Genomic DNA, 19,661 nt, shown 5'->3' on the forward strand with positions numbered 1-19,661 from the left:
ATAAATGCCATTAGATTAAACTAATTAAACCATAGAACATGAAGCTAAAAATGGGATTAGTCCACATTATTCGCATAATGAGTGGTTCAGGGAACGAAAAGAAATCAAATGCAGCTCCAAGAAAAGTAGATGGAGAAAAATGATCTTTGAGACATTTAGGAAATGTGAACAGCTTTGCTGACGTGAGTCATGCCATTGAGCTCCAGTGTGGTCATCCATTAGCAAATCAGCTTGTGAACATAAGTTTTTTTGTGGAGTGTACAAAGTTCGCTGTGGGATATTCCCTTGTCCAGGGGGAGGGTAGGAGTATTAGGAGACTATTTTTACCCTAAGGCATTGTGTTTGTGTGGAGGCCCGTTACTATGGATTCTTTGTTTTTATATTTTATCATTTTGTACCTGCTTGAAGGTTTTTTGCACTGTAAAACTTGAGTTTTACAGTTTAGTTACACTAAAAAGATCCCCAGTTTGCCTTGCAGTAGCAGTACTCATGTAAGTTGAAGTGACCACTTCCGTGAAATAATTCAGAACAGGGTTGTCTGCTGGCACTGGTGGAGGAAGAGGAGTGCGGGGGGAGTGCACTGCCCCCAGCAGCGCTATCCTGGTGGGGTACCATCGTGGCTGCCCCCCCTGCGCTGGGCACCATGCCCCTGCAGGCGGCATACCATGCCCCCAGGACATGCGCCATGCCCCTGCAGGAGGCGTGTCACACCCCCGAGATGCACACCAGCCCCACCCCCGCCTCCTCTCCACCTCCTTGGTGCCAGAGGATGAAGTTCCGCCACTGTCTACTGGCTTGTCTTCCAGAGCTGAGGCATAGAAAGAAAACAGTAACCCATATCCTCAAGGTCATCACGCCATCATTTGACATTTAATATTGTACACTAGGGATGGTGGAGAATTTTACAATAATAGAATTTTAATGCCAGCTCTGCGCTGTTCACTCACTCACTGACTGTAGAAGACAACTGGTTTTCATGAGACTGCTAGAGATATTTAATAGTACTGATGTGTGTGTGTGTGCTTGTGTGTAATTTGTGTATGTGTGTAATGAACCTAATGACTATACTAAGAAGCAATGTGCTAAAATATGTACTCCCTTGATCTCGGTTTTATTGAGGTTATGATTGTCTCCATTAATATTAATTATGTTTCTTATCCCGTCTCCCTACATTTTAAGCTCTTTATTACAGGCTAGATGCAAGTGGGTGTAAGGTTGTAATGCTTAATGGTTATAGCAGCTTTCTAAATATACAGCCAAATGAATTTTAAAAGCAATGATGATTCACGGAGCTCCTCGCCAAGTCACACCGTGATGCAGTACAAAACTGAGCTCATTCTGATTTACACTAGTTTTATGTAGCCTCTTCACATCTCATCCTTAATTAGTAATATATTAATATCATGCTTTTCATTTATTTCTTATACAGAATAAAAAAAAAATAGTGCAGGCACTTTTTTCCCATGGATATTTTTAGGACATATAGAGTCCATTACCACCCCACTCCCTGTACCAGTGGGATGTACTTGATGATGGGCAATGAATTACAGTAGCAGTACTGTAAATAGCAATATCCATTATGCAAGCAAATGCTGCCAACCTAGCAGTCGAAAGCACATCAAAGTGCAAGTAGATAAATAGGTACCACTCTGGCAGGAAGGTAAACGGCGTTTCTGTGTGCTTCTCTGGTTTTGTCAGAAACGGCTTAGTCATGCTGGCCACATGACAAATGTCGGCTCCCTCGGCCAGTAAAGCGAAATGAGCGCCGCAACCCCAGAGTCATTTGCGACTGGACTTAACTGTCAAGGGTCCCTTTACCTTTACCTTTAAGCAAATGCTGGTAGCATTACCAGCAGGAACAAAAACAATTGAAGATATTTTCACAAACCTCCAAATTGGGCCATGATCATGTATGTTTACAGAAATCAAGACCACAAGAGACTGGGTTTGAGTTATGATGAGGTGATCAAAAGACAAGCAAGTACAGAACAGGGAAACCAATCCCTATTATGAACATAGAATCACAGAACTGTAGAGTTTGAAGGTATAGTGAGGCTCATCTAGTCTAACCTTGTGCAATGCAGGAATCTTTTTGCCCAGCATGGGGCTCAAACCCACCACCCTGAGATACTCTACTGACTGATATACTCAGCCATAAATAATCACAGAATGTACCCAGAAGATAGTATAGTTAACTCTTTACTGTCAAAAGCGAGCACTTACAAAGCCTTCTATGGCTCCAAATACCCATGCACACCAGTTGAACATCTAGGCAGCTATTCCCTGGTCTGCACTCTAGGAAGCAGTTGCAGCAGCAGGGGTCAACATCACCACCAGATTATGTATCTTCCCCCAGTAGGCTGCACACAAGCAGGTAGAGACTACATCTGCATGGAAGCTGCCTCTGTTTCCCCCGCTTCAATTATCTCCTGGTTCTGGGAGACAGTGGTGCAGAAGATGGTGGTGAAGCACCTGTCCCTTCACTGACCAGACCTGCCTCTTCTCTTCCTCTCCCTGTGCTCCTCCCTCCAGCTCTGAAGCTGCCTCTCTTGCCTCCTGGCTAGTACAGGTCTCCACAAATCACTGGCCCCATCTCCCAAGTCAGACTCCAGCCCTGCTTCCCCTGTTGCACACTCGTCAGCATCTTGCCAGTCCTGATAGAAACTATCTCAAGAAAGTTCAGTTTATTTCCTCCTCATTCCTCAGATGCTGCTCAGGTCCTCTGATCCTAATCCTTCAACTTCCACCAATTATATTCCTCCTTCTAGTGCAGAGTTCTGCAAGACAAGGGGGAATCTGGTAGCAGCTCCTTCTGGTGTATCAAATGGAGTAGAACCAGGGTAGGAAACCTGTAGCCTCACTATGCTGGCTGGGGTTAACAGAGTTCTAAGCCAACAACATATGGAGAACCACAGGTTCTTTCTCAGTCCTACCTGAAGATGCCAGGTATAAGTGGTATGACATCAGTTTCTGGGAAGCTGGGCTGTGGGATACAGAGGGAGGAAGGGAGGATGCCACAGACTGATGGAGCAACTGCAGCCACCCAGGGACACTGTGCTGCTACCCTGAACAATCATCTTGTCAAACAGTACAAGGTGGTTCATCCATCCATGATTATGGAAAGTTGCTTGGTCCACATGTAATGCCAAGCCATTATTAAAACAAACCCAGGTTCTGTAAGCCAACAACAAAACATGACTTCAAATTGTGGTTTTGATGACAAAAACAAAACAACATTGCAGTTAAGATGCTGGATAGAGTTCACACATAATGCTAAGCGATTATTTACCATGGTTTAGTATTATGTGCAAACCAGGCACTCACTCACTCTTACGTTTGTTACAATTTTCAGTAAAAATGCAAAAAGAAGAACTGATAAACCACAGGAAAATGGCAAGTGTGGATGACCTCCAATGCTGGTAAATTAATCAAGGTGGAAGAGAGTAATATCCTCAAGGTATCCTAAATGATGTCTTGAAAAAATAGGATCCCTTTGCAAAGGGATATGATTAATAAACATATTTATCTGGGTTGTTTGCAGGAGATGAAAACAGAGCACACATCTCAGGGCAACTTAACCGCTTGGTCTGGTGAATAGACTGAGAGCACCTCAAGTGTGGATTTAGGTCAATCCCTAGAATGGAAAACTGCTGGGTGAACCATATAAGACTGGAATATCATAAATATTTTGCAGGAATTGTTGAACAAAGTTTCAAAGGAAGTGATGATTTTTGTCCCCTTGACACTTTGTTTATACAGTATGTGATTACAGGGGCTTGTGTTATGCTGATATTTAGGGCATCTGAAGAATACCGTTCAACACTCTGAGGGTCAGGGAGCTGAAATCATGCAGACCACTTTGCAAACCAGAGTGAACATTTCTGTGGTTTCTGTCTTGTTTGCTTTGGAAGTAATATCAGTTTTAGACAATTACTTACCAACTAGTGTTGCTGCTGACAACTCAAAGCAGCATCTTGTCAGATAGCTCTATCTCTTCTTTGAAACATCGCTGTTGAGAGCTCTGAAACATCGCTGTTGGCGGCCAAGAGTTTTTACAAGTGCCATTTAATAGACAAAGCAGCTCAAAGAGACTGTTAACCCATGAATTATGCATGAAGTAGTCTCCCCTGGAAAAACAAAGCGGAAGGGCAGGAAGAAACATGGTCAGTGTTTCAGCAATTTAAAAAATAATAATATTTTTGGAGTTGGAGTTCAGCAGCATCTGGAAGTCCATAGGTTCCTCAGCCCTGGTCTATCTGTTTTAGCTTTACAGCCTGAAAGACAAAGCTCGTTGGTCCTATTTATTTATTTTTCACAGCTTAACAACTTCTGCTTTGATAATTCTCCAGTTTAGCAATATCACATTGACCAAATACGGACACTATATTGTCTGCTAATCTTATTTATAGCTTTAAAAAGCAATTTGCCTTTTTTCAATCATGAAGGAAGGCATAACCATCAAAAATTTGAGGTGTTTTCCGCTCTATAAAATGCTGCTTAATTCCTTGCCTTTGCCCTACTTCTATTCATTCTTTCTTTTAATACTCTTTTTTCCATTTCTGAAGGTTTTGTCCTTTCCACAAACTCTAATTATATAGCCAATATTTGCCCATATACCTTATCTCTTTATTTCCTGCTCTCTTCATCTTATGACATGTGCATGCTTCTTATGCTTTTCCTGAGCACTGTTCAACTCTTTTGTGCTACATAGTATGCCTATGGGTGTAAAATATTGAAAGGAACAGTTCAACATGAGGCAGCAAAGTGTTTGATGGGCAGCGGGGATCGGTAAACACCTACGAAGGGATCTATCAGTGCTGTGAGCAGGAAAATTGCCAAAGGAGCCAGAGGTTTTGAATGTGTGAGGATAATCTGTGAACATGAATTTTGCAAGCTTAGGCCACAGAAATCAAACAAGAGCAATCTTTCTTGTAAAGCCTCCAATATTTCCGCTTCCAGGCTCAGTCAGTCCTAAACCTTTTCTCGCATGCTTTGAGCAGTTCTGGCTTGGGTCCCAGGCAGGGCCTACAAGTGCAAAGGTGCATGAAAGGAAAAAGGCAAACAAGATTTCGCCCAACATGTCAAGAACTTAATCAAAGGTTCAGTCCTCAAAGTGGGTGACAGGTCAGGTGGAGGAACTTTTTGTTTCTGTGTGTTTGCTTTTGAACTGGTTTGCACACTCCTTGGTATGTTTCAATGTCCCAAAATCTCAAGAGCACTTCTTTGCGTTCTTCCTTAGCGTTCCTCCACAATATGAAAAACAAAAGCTTTGGCCTTTGTGCATGTGCTTCAGAAATACATTGATTTGAACTTACAGTGTAGGTAAGGTAAAGGTAAAGAGACCCTGACCATTAGGTCCAGTCGTGACCAAGTCTGGGGTTGCGGCGCACATCTCGCTTTATTGGCCAAGGTAGCTGGTGTACAGCTTCCAGGTCATGTGGCCAGCATGACTAAGCTGCTTCTGGGCAAACCAGAGCAGAGCACGGAAACGCCGTTTACCTTCCCACTGGAACGGTACCTATTTATCTCCTTGCACTTTGACATGCTTTTGAACAGCTAGGTTCGAGGAGCAGGGACTGAGCAATGGGAGCTCACTCCGTCGCGGGGATTCGAACCGCCGACCTTCTGATCAGCAAGGCCTAGGCTCTGTGGTTTAACCCACAGTGCCACCTGCATCCCTTCACAGTGTAGGTAGTCTGTAGCATTCAGGGCCCTACCATTAGGCAGAATGAGATTCCCACCCCACTTCTTTTCTTGAACACAAGGGTGACATTCAACTAATTGGAATTAATGGACCTAATTTAGCCCTGTTCATTAATTTCAATGGCTCTATGCTGAGTAAAATATAGTTGAATACCACCCAAAATGTGGAGTTTGGGTGGGGGTTGTGCAGTTGGAAAAATGACGAGGGGGAATTAAACATGATGAGCATATCCAATGACAACCAATGCCAGGGACAGCATGTGCAGTCAAAGGATGTGCTTGGTTTCCACACTTAAAACAAATGGCCCACTTTCTTCTTATTTTTGGCTGGTACCACCTCCTCTTCACTTTTATCTTCAGGCAGGTAATGCTTCAGCACATTCTTAAATTATAATACGAAAAGTACTCCTTTATTGTGCTTGCTAGTCACTGTACTAAGGCAGATTCATAAATGGACCTTCGCCAACAAGAAGTTGCTACTACTAACTCCTATGGAGCTAAAGTGGTGCTTCAGGTTAAGAATAGTTTCAGGTTAAGAACAGACCTCCAGAACGAATTAAGTACTTAACCACAAAGGGAGAAGCACACTTTATGCTTTTTTCAGCTTACCCCACCCTGCTTTTTGTGTGTGCGCAGTGTGCCTGATAAGATAACTTGTGCAATTAGAAAATCTACTACACCAGGTGGTAGATGCTGGGGGGGCAGTGGCAACATAAACCCTCTGGCCTGCCTTTCTGCGTCCCCTGGCTGAACGCTTCTGTTGGAGGACAAAACTGTCCTGCACCCCCTTAATTGGCCTGCTGCCCTCTGGTGTGATGCAGAATACAGTGGTACCTCGGGTTAAGTACTTAATTCGTTCTGGAGGTCTGTTCTTAACCTGAAACTATTCTTAACCTGAAACACCACTTTAGCTAATGGGGCCTCCTGCTGCCGCCACGCTGCCAGAGCACGATTTCTGTTCTTATCCTGAAGCAAAGTTCTTAACCTGAAGCACTATTTCTGGGTTAGCAGAGCCTGTAACCTGAAGCGTATGTAACCCGAGGTACCACTGTACTATCCTAAGGCCAGTACTGAAATAAGTGAGGAGGGCTTGGAACTGGCAACCTTACACAGTGCACAATTGATATGGAGTAGAAGCAAGGATGAAATGTTTGTTCCCCACAGGGTCGGCTGTACGATAAGTCAGAATAAGGGTGATACCTCAAGTGGGAAGTGGACAGAAATCATCTTCCTTAGAAGGAGCATAGGAAGCTGTCTTATACTCAGACTATTGTTTGAAGTGACTGGCATCAGCTCCTCAGGCTTTCAGAGAGGGCTCTCTCCTGGCCCTACCAGATTGAACCTGGTACCTTTTGCATGCAAAACAGGTGCTCTACAACTGAGCCACAGCCTTTCCTTATAGTACAAGGTGGTACAACTCATTTCCGCCTTCTTACACTTCTTTTGCTACAGGACCAGACCAATCCTATCTCTTTGGCAGTTTGCATAAAGTAAATTTGGATGTTGTCTTAGTCTTTAATCCTGTGCACATTTAAATGGCGTAATCTCCATGGAGCATAGCGGAATTTACCTCTGAGTAAAGATGCCTAGGAGCACATCCATAACGTCATTCTTTTGCAGATATACTTCAACCACATGCTGGCCAATTGAGGTTGCATAAGCAAATTTGGGTGCTCTTGCTCAACACGCCCGTTTCCAAATCAAATCAGAGTTATTGGGTTAAGGGACAGGAAAATGCATTGGAAAGTGTGGGATAACATGACACTGTGCAAGGCTTTCTAACACATTACACTGAACTCAGGCCCAAGCTGCCTGTATGCATGTAAAAGGTTTTGTGTGTACACATGTTGATTTGTACAGTTCATCTGTTTGTGTACACAGATGGTAAACTCCTTGAACACTACATGTGAGTAACCCCATGAGTGTACAGTCTGCCTATTTGTGTACAGTGGTACCTCGGGTTACATACGCTTCAGGTTACAGACTCGGTTAACCCAGAAATATTGCTTCAGGTTAAGAACTTTGCTTCAGGATGAGAACAGAAATCGTGCTCCGGCGGCCCGGCAGCAGCAGGAGGCTCCATTAGCTAAAGTGGTGCTTCAGGTTAAGAACAGTTTCAGGTTAAGTACGGACCTCTGGAACGAATTAAGTACTTAACCCGAGGTACCACTGTACATAGCTACACAGATAGTACACTCACTGAATGTGTTGTGTGAACACCGCTGCAACATCCCCACAAACAATTTGGAACGGATGCTTAATAAACTCCTGGAGTCATAATAAACTCCCTGCAAACAAATCAGGATGTCTGCACCCTAAACAAGTCCTCTGCAAGCAACCTGGGATTGACTCTCAGCCTGTTTTGAGGATCCACTTAACATCAGGGATAGGGAACCTGTGGCCCTGCAAACGATCTCGGACTCCAGCACCCATCATCTCTCATAATTGACTCTGCTGTCTGGAACTGATGGAAGTCGGTGCTTAAACACACCTGGGGAGGCACACAAATTGCCCATCCCTGATACAAGCCAAAGTGGGTTCTAAAAGCCATCGAGTAAATTTCAATAAAGCAGTAAATTCGCTGCACGTGATGCATCGCGCGCAGGCGGCGCGTTCTCACCCCCAACACGTAGCATGCTCGATAACGTGTGAACGAAGGTTCAGCGCCTGCATTCTTCGGCGTGTGGAGAGGGGGGTGGAGAAGCGAGAAGAGCGAGGCAAAAAGAGCTGCCTCATATACTCCCTTCCCTTGAAAGCATTTGGCTCTCTACAATCACTAGTGGGAGCTGGAGAGGGCAAGGAAACCAAGCCGAGCAGATCCGTCCTTGAGAGAGAAGTGAGGCGAGAGCAGCTGGAGCAGCGGCTGCCTCAGCCCGGAGACGAGCAGCGGCGTGGAGAGGGGACGCCGGAGACGCCGCGCAGGGAGGCCGCCGCGGCTCCGGGGAGGAGAAGCAGCCTCTGGCGGCGCGAAGTGGGCGACGCCGCTCTCCCGCCTCCTCCCAGCCCAGGAAGGGAAGCCCGGCGTGACTCCGCTGCCGCCTGCCAGCAAGACTTCGGGTTTCCAGGAGTTGCAAGTGAGTTTGGGAGCAGCCCGGGCGGGAAAAGAGTGAGCCGGGGTGGGGGGGGGGCAGTGTATTGTTGAGGGACAAAACTCTGAGGTGGGGTTTTTAATTTTTGCCGCGCTTGTTTCGCCGCGTTTTGCTTGGAGTCGGTCCGCGCGCCCCTCACGTTTTCCCGCCCCCTCCCAGGAGTCTCTGAGGCGCCTTTTCACTCCCGGCGAGGCAGGGGGGCTCCTGAGGGTGGCGGTGGGAAGCGCCTGGGCAGAATTGGGCGCGCGGGGGGAAGAGAGGTGTCTGGAGGGAGGGGGCGACGTATTCCTGCCCCCAAACCCTTCAGTTTGGGAAGGGTCCGAGTCCGCGGCGTCGGTTCCTTCATGGGTCTCCTGGGCAGAGTCCGACCCTCCCCTCACTTTCCACGGGGTTCTGCCGGGGAAGCTTTCGGGGCTTCTGAACACAGGAGACCGAGTCGAGCACCTCACGCTTCTCGTCCTTCTGCCGGTTGCTATATTAGAGGAGTCCGATGAAGAGCAGAAGACGGCCGAGGAAAACCCACAGCTGGAGACGCCTTTTATTAGGGCCAACGAAGATGTCACAGAATAGTAGCAAGCTTTCAAGTTGAGCAGGGCTCTTCGTCAGGCGAGATGGTAACACAAAGCAGGAGGGGACCGAGGAAAAATAAGCAAACCAAGCAGAAAAGTTAGGCTGGGTGTTGTAGCCCGAAGGTCAACCTTTAGGACAGCGTTAGCCTACCCTAGGTAAAAATGATGGTCTGCGGTTGCTTGCAGATGCCCCGTTGAGCACGCACCCTGCTTTGTTTGTGCAAAGGCTGCAAGCAGTTTAGACAACGTTGGCTATTTATTGAGCACCCACTCTGGGATGTATGCAGCTAAATTGTGCTGGGAGTGGACTCCTTGAAATTAATGGACTTAAATTACTCCTGTCCATTAATTTCAATATATCAACTCTGAATAGGGCTAACATTCCAAAAAAAGTATCAGAGGGCTGTATCCAGTGTTGCACCAATCAATCGTCAGCCCAAAGTTTGCAGCACATTTTCCCGTTACTTTACTTATTGCAAAAAGTTTGATTTGGTGGAGAAACAGGTTTGCTGTGCAAGAGTGTCAAACTGACCCTAATGCTCAATTTAAAATTGTCACCCCTGCTATCCCACAGTGTATTTGCTATCCTACAATGGCCACCAGATGCCTATGGGAAGGCCCCATGCACATGGGCAGCTGCCCTCTCATAAATCAAAATCAATACAACTCTGGGGTTCTGCCCCCCTCACCCAACAAAAATCCTGGCTACACTGATGCCCAAGCAGGACATGGGAGCAACAGTCCTCTCCCATTGTTGAACTTGCAGTCACTGGGGGGGGGGGGGGAGAGTAATGCTGGCACGATAACTAATTTTGTGTCACTGTTGCTATTTCTTTAGTTTGGAGTAGCAATGGCCAACGCAATGATTGGGAACAGTCACCATGGAGATTGCAGGCATTGTGTGTGTTTGAAGCAGATACAGGCAAAACCATCTGGAAGTTCTGTAGCAGATTGATCTATCAATGTGATTAATTGCACACAACCACACATTTCTCTGTAGGATTAAAAAAAGAAACTAGAGCAAGAGAATGCAGAAATGTTGGGGACAGGCGCACCTCCTCAGCTTGGTGGTGGAAACTCTTCAGCTGAGGAATCTTGGTGGTAGGAGTTAGGAGAGAGATGTATTTTTGATACATACAAAGTAGTCCACTGCTGAAAATTCCACATTTGTTTCTAATTTGACACCAGCTAAATTACCGGGGGGGGGGGATTATATCTAAATTACAAAAGCCATGTGAACCAACATTGCACATTTGGCCTGTAGTTGGTCATTTCACTCGCGAAATAAATTAGCCCCATGTGTGGTCTTTTGGAGTGAGGGCATTTTGAGCATTAAAGGCGAAAAAGGTTTCTATTCATTAAAAGTCAACTTTGCGATCAGTAGTCTAATACTTAGTGTGGTACTGAGTGTCCTTTATCCAAGAACTGTACTGGCAGCAACTGCAAACTCCTTGTTCTAACAGGTGTCTTCTGTCCACTATAATTTTCCATTCCTGCTGGTAAGATGACCCACCGGTTACTAGGAACTTTTATCAAGTTAACTAAGCCTCAGCAAGGATAGTAATCCATATGCTATTCATTGCACCTGCATTTTTTTGCACTTTACTGTTGTAAAGATACATAGATATTTTCTGTCTTGATTCAGTGACATCTGACTTTTTTGGACGATTATATCAGAGGACAGGTAGTGGATTTTGGTGGCTTCAATAAGCATTAATTATATGAGGTCCGCTCTTGGAAGAACATGTAGGCAAAGGAAGAATTGATTCCATATTCATAGTTTCATGGAGATGAATCTGTGAGAAGGAATGCAGTCTGAAAACCATTGTAGACAGCTACAAATAAACCATTCTTGGCAAGACGTGGCTAAGAGAAGATCTGGTGTGCTTATTGGGATTTAAGAGAGGGGCTACAGCTCGTTCCTTAATCAGAAGGTTTTGCACACAGAATGTTCCAAGTTGAATTGTTGGCATTTCTAACTAACAGAGCAAGGAGAGATCTCTGTCTGAGACCTTGGAGATCCAATGTCAGTCAGCATTACATGGTATTGGGACAGATGTGCCAATGGTCTTACTCAGTAACTGTGAACTTGGGCAAAGACTTTGCAAAATAGATGAGATTCAGTTTGGACCCTGATTTTTCAGCTTTACAGCCTGCCTCAATCCAAATCACTTTGGAGGTTGCCCGATTTGATGGGGTTCAGTACCCTTTTCTGACCAAAATGAAGCTCCATTTTCCTTTCCCCTCTACTATTGGGAAATAAAAACCAGCTGTAACTTCCCCTCTTTTGACAGCAGTGGATGAAATCTGCTGTTGTAGGAGCCTCTCTAGAGTCCAGAGTGGATAAAACCTGCCAAATTTTAGGAAAATGGGTCCTAGTTTGTTTGCCTCTCCCCACCCCCATGTGTGTGTGTTGATAGACAGATTTTGGTAAAGGGGGAAACTGTAACTGATTTGCTTCCTTCTCTATGTGATTTCTCTCTCTCTCTCTCTCTGGTCACTAATTCAGTGGCATTCGATGCGTGCCCCCTAGGTAGTGCTGCATGCAGAGATGCAAGCAAAGTGTTTTGACTTCAGTAGACTGGTGTCTTGCAACCTTCTGCCTGACTTCCCTAATTCTGCATCTTCTTGGAGCAAGAGGACCTGGTGCAGGTGCAGGATGAGGCTGCTGCTGGTGTAGTGCCTTCTGCCTGCTCAGCTGCTTCCTGCAGTGCGAGAGGATAGAATAGCTTGTAAAGGTAAAGAGACCCCTGACCATTAGGTCCAGTCGTAACCGACTCTGGGGTTGCGGTGCTCATCTCACTTTTTTGGCCAAGGGAGCCGGCATACAGCTTCTGGGTCATGTGATCGCTTCTGGCGAACCAGAGCAGCGCATGGAAACACCATTTACCTTCCCGCCGGAATGGTACCTATTTATCTACTTGCACTTTGACGTGCTTTCGAACTGCTAGGTTGGCAGGAGCAGGGACCGAGCAATGGGATCTCACCCTGTCATGGGGATTCGAACTGCTGACCTTCTGATCGGCAAGTCCTAGGCTCTGTGGTTTAACCCACATTGCCACCCGTGTCCCTAGAATAGCTTGTACCCACTGCCAACTCAAAGTAACCCTAGACTATGATCTGTACCTTGCTGCCACTGCTAGTGCTGCCAGTCTCAGAGCACTGAGGCTGGGGTGAAGCTGCCACTGCTGCCTGTCATCACTGCTCCTGCCTTCAACAGTGTTGGTGCGTTTGAGCAAGAGGAGTAAACCAAATGGCCAGTGTTGCTACCAACTCTGCCATTGCTCCCAGTCATTGCTCCCTGGGGGCAACACATGGTTTGCTGTCAACATGTGCATGCCTCATGATCAGGCACAATAATGGATTGCTAACAATAAGGGTGTGGCTGTGTAACTGATGGTGATGAATGTCAAGGTGATGCCTTGCTTCTTACAACACTGCCTGTGCACTCAATATTGTAGTGTAGTAATAGGCAGTACTGTGTGTGTGAGGGAGAGAAACCCACACATGCAGTAAGGTGGCGGTGGTGGTGATAAGATTTAATAAGGTAGATTTTTGCTTGTTTGATAAAAATAAATACATTTGGGACAAACAAAGGTGTATGTGTCTTTCTTCACACAAAGATACTAATATTTAATAATATAAGGCAGATCACTGCTGAATAAAATCAGTGCACAGAGCATGGGGTTTTTCTCACCAGGCTGGATGGTTAACAGCTAACTCCCTTTTCACTCTTTCAGAGGAGGCGGATGACAACAATAGGGGCAGTTCTGGGGAGGGCAATTGCAATAAGTCACCTTCCCCAGCCTCCCAGATGTTCTGGTTGCTGAACTGCATTCCTGAACACCTAGATCATGTCTAGATATCAGAAATCAGGGGTGTTCAACGGCCACAAGATTTGCCTTATATCTGTAACATTTGGAAGCAGCCCATTGTGTTTCAGATCTGCTCTGATTCAATTTATTATTTGCCTCCAAATCTGAATATATGTTCAATCCCCATTGACTAAAAATGGCTATGACTCTCTTCCTCTTCACATAAGTGGATGAAATTTGCAGGCAGATGAACCACACCTGTGCGAATTAAGCCTGCCAAATTTCAGGTAGATCCATTCAGGGGATGTTGTGCAGGAAGACTTTGTTTAAAAATGCAAAGGGGGGGGAGTCTCTCTTAGTTTCTGATGAAACTGAATGCAAATTGCACATCTGGTCACCCTTTGGAGGAGATGAAGCCTATCACATTTCAGAAAGATAGGTGCTGTGGTTCTCCCACAAAGGCAGACATTACCACTTTGGAGTGGGAAGAAAGAAATCACATTTCCCCCCCAATTTCTTTAGGGGGGCAGGCAGAATTGGTGCTGGGTTAGAAACCTGCCAAAGTTTGGAAAAGTCATACCTTTTCTCTCACACCCGCCTTATTGAAATTCCACTTTGTGAAGAAAAGAGACAGCGAAAGCTATAGTTTTAAATTGTTTGTTAGGAAAAAGAATGCTTGGGAAAGAAGCAAGCCACCCCAAAAGTCTTCATTCTGCTGTTTACACGCTTTTCTCACAGACAAAACTCAGTGGAGAATGATGACCCATGAGAAGAACAACTCTGTTTACTTCAAAATCCCTCCACCAAATCACAGTGATTGAAGTGCTCTTGTAAAACAATTAACGGTGATTAAAAGCTGGGCCTGTATGTCAAAATGAAAGATTGTATCCCCTCTCCACCCTTCCCCTCTCATCTTCATCATCTCTAATCTTAAACTCTGGGAATTTCCACAGCTTGTTTAATATCTCAGAAAATAAAATAAAAACTTGCACAAGTCACAGAGTGACTTGGAAGCTTAGCAGTGATCCTGACACCTCCTTGAGACACCTTGCTAATGGTGCGATCTCACTTGGGAATGTGACATCATGACCCAAATCATCCTGATTTGCCTTATTTTGGGGGGTACACAAAGAGCCACTGTGTTGGCCACTGTGGCAACAGGATGCTGGCTAGATGGGACTTTGACCTGATCCAGGAGGGGCCACATTAAGTTCTTAGACCTTTCAGAAGTTGATATGGGACCTGCAACAAACTGCTGCAGAATGGAGTCCTGTGGTTCAGGATTCCAGCCATTCCATTACACCATTAATATTTCATCCCTCTTTGCAACCCTGTCCCAACTCCCTGGTATGGTCAGTCAGCATTTGTGTGGCATGCACAAACCTTGTTGGGAAGGTTTGTTTGGTTCTCCACAGACCTAAGATTTTCCAGAAATGTTTTTTTGTACTTCAGCAAACCCTGGCATTCTCCAAAGCCTTCAGATATTTCCTTCTTTGGGGTGGTGGGTGGAGGTATGCCATTTTGGCTACATACACAACCACATTCACAGCCTGAACTTTGGAAATATAAGGAATTACAGATTTGAACATGCAGTGCAGTGTTTTAATCTGGTGGCCATTTTTTCCTTTCTAAATTGCAACCAAGTATTACTTCAATTCCTTATATCTTTTTTTCAATAATACTAACTGGATGCAAGCACCACTTGTGAGTGAAGCTCAGTTCCTTTCATTAGGTCAGTGAATGCTGTGTTCTGCTATCAATCATCATCATCATCATCATCTATACCCTGCCCACTCTGGGCAGCTCACAACATATATCAGAACATACTAAAACACGATACAGTGGTACCTTGGGTTAAGTACTTAATTCGTTCTGGAGGTCTGTTCTTAACCTGAAACTGTTATTAACCTGAAGCACCACTATAGCTAATGGGGCGTCCTGCTGCTGCCACGCCACTGGAGCACAATTTCTGTTCTCATCCTGAAGCAAAGTTCTTAACCTGAAGCAATATTTCTGGGTTAGCAGAGTCTGTAACCTGAAGCGTATGTAACTTGAAGTGTATGTAACCCGAGGTGCCACTGTACATTAAAAACTTCCTGATACAGGACTGCCTTCAGATGTCTTCTAAAAGTCAGATAGTTGTTTATTTCCTTTACATCTGAAGGGAGGGTGTTTCACAGAGAGGGCCCAGCTACCGAGAAGGCCCTCTGCCTGGTTCCCTGTAACCTTGCTTCTCATAGTGAGGGAACAGCAGAAGACCCTCAGAGGAGAACCATTTTATGCCGTTTTATGCTTGTCTGATATGTGCGCAACCTTGCACAAGTGCATCACAGCAACCCAGAGGTGACCAGAAAAGGGGGTGGTTGGGGTGGGGTGTAATGGGCAGAGCAAGTTCCCCCAATGCACATGGGGGTCAGGAACATAACCCTCATGCAAAACAGTTGTTGCCTGTAATGTGCATATCCTTCCATAGTATCACAAACACATATTTTAGACAAGGATCAGAACTGTGTGTGTTTTTTATTAAGGGGTAAAATAAATAGCTGATACAAGTGAATAATTCTGATTTAAATGAAACACGTTGAGGAGCAGATGGAAAACACATTCACTTCTACAATGCAGCATATTTATAGTCTGGTAGAACTTCACTACATTACGTTCATGAGGAAAGGGATTGAAAAGCTGTCCTTAAAGCTAATCTTTGTAAAAAAATATTTTTTTTTACTGTTCCTATTCCACAAGAAGGAAAAGGATTCCGTCTCTCCACGCCTGAATATTCAGATTATATTAAAACAGTGATAAGGAACCTGTGTCACCCTCCAAATGTTTTTGAACTACACATCCTATCAACCCAAGCCATCATTGAGAATGGTCAGAGTTGTATCCCAACCTCTGGAAGTTTCCCCATAGTCGTATCAATTCTGAAACATCAATAGATTAGTGCAATTGTCAGCCACATGAACAACACTATGACATCATCATCATCATTTCTGCATGTTAGGTTGAACTTGTGAATACAGATGCCATCTGGCTTGTTCACATTTTGAAGCATGACAATAGAGGAAATTCTCAGCTGATTAATCTTTTGGGACCTGAATTTCGACCTGAATTTCACAGTTTGCAAATTTTCTATGGCTTTTCTACCCAAAACTGATGGTCTAGGATTTTGATCCGATGTATACTTGTGTGTAGTCATGCAATCCAAACCTGTTTACTCACAAATAAACCCATTGTGTTTAGCGGGGGGGGGGGTGTTATTCTTCTGAAAAAAGTGTTTTCAATTGCAGCCTAAGTCCCATTGAACTTTAAATTCTAATTGAAAATTCACAGGATCAGAATGGAAAGCATGCAATTATTTTCAGTTTAACACAGAGCCAACCAAAAGTGAGAAAGGGAGGATCCAGGTCATCTGCAATGTTGTTATTTTGTTGCTGATAATATGTCTTGAGTTTCCATTCTATATGTGGTCAAGTAGCTGAGTACTGTACTTTTCTGTAGGGTGTAAGTGGTCAGCTGCTTCATCGCTGGTGATGAATTTATGAAGTCTGCTCTTATATCTGATCCCTTCCGAAAGGGGATTAACCGACAGTGTATGCCAGGTGGAGTTTTCCATTGTGGAAATAGGTTCACTTTGCAAATGTTGCAAGCAGGTCCACATCAACTGGGCTTTAAAATGTGAAAGTTTACTCCCTGGCATAATATTTTGCTCAAGGAAACCCTCCTTTCATTTGTCAGCTAGCTCAGCACCCTAGTGACATCACAAGTCACTTGAGCTTTGCCCTTGTGCCTAACCATAATGTCATTACAAGCTCCTTGATGTGTGCAGTATCAGGTGACCTGATTTGGATCTCATGAAATAATAAGGGGACACATCATGGAAAACATTAGTTGAGCCAGGTTAAAGCTTGCATGAGAGCCCACCATGAATCTCCTGAGCAAATGGTAATTTGTGGGGATTTTCTGGATCCCTTCCTTGCAACCTCAATTTAGCCCAGCTATGAAGCATTTCATTTTAAAAGAAGACAACAGTGGTTCTTCTTTTGAAATCTTCTTTACTGCAGGTTGTTGCCTTATATTCTGGACTGTTGTGGCATGAAACAGCAGCAGCAAGTTACATGAAATTTCTTGACTCAGGTAAATAGGACTTGCCATTTTTTTATCTGTATAGCTGCTGTGAATTTCAGATGTTTAAAGCATGAAGTATTGGCCCTGTTTCTTCTGTGAATAGAGCTATTGAACCATTGAGTCACTGTCTGGGTGAGTTCATGGAGAAGTATTAGGTGGAAAATGTAGTAATAGCTTGAAAAGTGGTTTTTACAAATTACATCATCCTCCTTCTCAGTGGTCCAGGTCAGATATACACATTTAGAGTGTACAGTGCTGAAAGTTGGGCGGGAAGGAGTGAGAAAGCTTGCTTTGTGTTTTTATTCTAACATTAGCACACTCTGTATTTGGAGATTTATACTTAACCTTAGCAAGGCTTGGATGCAACAGATGTCTTATTAAATTAAATAGATATGCTGTTTTCCCATTATATGGCTCGTGGTTGAAGCAGTTCCAAGCTTCTTAAAGGAAGTGCTGGAAGAAGTATACCATATATACATACTTAATTTTGTTTGTATGCCACCTTTCCACAGTTCAAACCATGCTCAAGGCAGCTTACAATATGAAAAGAATACATAGCTACAATATAACAAAACTAGTAATAAACAATGAATAAAACATTAAAGTATATACAACCAAACTAAACAATGTCCACATAAATTGCAACAAGGTCAATAATAAAAATGGAAGAAACTGTAGCAACAACAGCAACAACTCCCCAGCCCTAAGTAATATGTTTGGAAACATGAGCCACCCCAACACCAGAGGAGACATGGTAGAGAAGTGCAAGGAGCTGTGTTCATCTATGTGATTTCCTAGCACTTCTACTGTATATTTGGAGACATAGGAGGACACGAGTGTCAATCTAGCAGACACACCCAGTTCTGTAAATGGGATTTGGACTTAACTAGGTTAAAGTCTTCCTTCTTTTTCTTATGGAAGGTAGCAATAACAGCAGCCTTGTGACATGGCTTATTTGTGCCAAATGGGTCCTAGATGTTAGAAAAAGGCTACGCTCATCTTTCCCAGGCACCAGGTGTTGGCAAGGAAGGCAGCTGATCAATCACAGCTATTATTTGTCAATCCATATGCATTGTTGCTTAGGACAATAGGTGCATCAGTGTATCCTTGCACAAGTTTCTGTCCCCTGGAGGAATGAAAGCTTTTCCTGTTAATGTTTGCAAAGGCAAGATTTCATAATTTTATTTCCCCGCAAAGATTTTGTATTCTCCCCACTCATTCTCTGCTGCTGATAACGCTGCCTGATCCTTTGACCTGATTTTCAAAGGTGAAACCATTACAAATTGTGAGGAGTCAGCACCTTTTGAAAAGCTAGGGAACTGCAAAGAGTTTGTTCTCAGCTGAGTCCTCTTTGAAAGAAGGATTAAAACCCAAGCTGACAGATTGTGTCTAAAGCAGATCTAGGAATGGGATGACAGGGATCTTGTGATTGAATGGCAAAGGCGCATTGTTGTTTAGTTTTATGGCATTCATGAAGATGGGAGAGGCTGTGAACATCCATGCTTTTGCTATGGCTGACTCATGTCAGATGTTAGCTGTTCAGCTTATTGGGAACAATTGCCTTGCAAATGCATATGCTCCTGGCATAAGGATCTTCTTCAAAAAGTATGTTACCTCCTGTGGTGCAATGGGTCAGTGCATCCGGCTGTTAACCAGAAGGTTGGTGGTGTGAGCTCACACAGGGGTGCCAACTTGAGTAAAATATTGTGGGGACCCAGGAGGTTGGACTAGATGACCCTCAGGGTGCCTTCCAACTCTCATTTTGTAATTCTGTGTTGCAATGTGTGATACTATTAAACATATGAATTAATTACTTTTGCTGTATCTAAGCAAAGGATGCTGAGTGGTATGGAGATATGCACCAGCGCTCTTATTGACTAATTATATTTTCTCGATCTCAGGAGTCTCTGTTTTCCTGCAGAAGAATTATTTATTTATTTATTTTACAAATCCACACTGTATGTCTTGTAATCGAATATGACTCTGCTTGAATCAGTGAATGTGTGGGTATGGGTGTGATCAGTATGTTTTGTTTCACCTGACTCACTAATGCCAGATATTCCAAAAGCAAAGGGCACTGGTATGACTGTACTGCAGCTAAGCAGGCAAGTTTAGATTAGGCCACCATCTGAGCAATGGTGGTTATGGGGAGAAGGAAAGGAATTTAATGAAAATCAGAACCCCTACCTCTTGACTTCCCCTAATGATAGCCAACTCATTTCCTGCTCTGAAGTTAGTAGCAAAGAGATCTCTTGGAAGGTAAGAGGCAAAGACCTCCCACCCCCTCACCTGACCTTTGGGGTATGTGGAGCAAAAGGTTCACCAACTCTTACTGTACCAGTATAGTACAAAGGGTTGGA

The 19,661-nt window shown here is 44.2% G+C and overlaps 1 protein-coding gene across 1 annotated transcript in view; it reads left to right on the forward strand.

Annotated features, from left to right (window-relative positions):
* The first annotated feature begins 8,386 nt into the window (after window positions 1-8,386).
* The window catches only part of BMPR1B (bone morphogenetic protein receptor type 1B), a 215,194-nt gene continuing 203,919 nt past the window's right edge, over window positions 8,387-19,661 (forward strand). Inside the window, exon 1 of the mRNA XM_081925070.1 lies at window positions 8,387-8,777. The gene's annotated coding sequence lies outside the window, so the exon portion shown is untranslated. The remainder of the gene's footprint in view (window positions 8,778-19,661) is intronic.

This window comes from Podarcis melisellensis (assembly GCF_964234715.1).
Source record: "Podarcis melisellensis genome assembly, chromosome: 9".
Taxonomy (NCBI): domain Eukaryota; kingdom Metazoa; phylum Chordata; class Lepidosauria; order Squamata; family Lacertidae; genus Podarcis; species Podarcis melisellensis.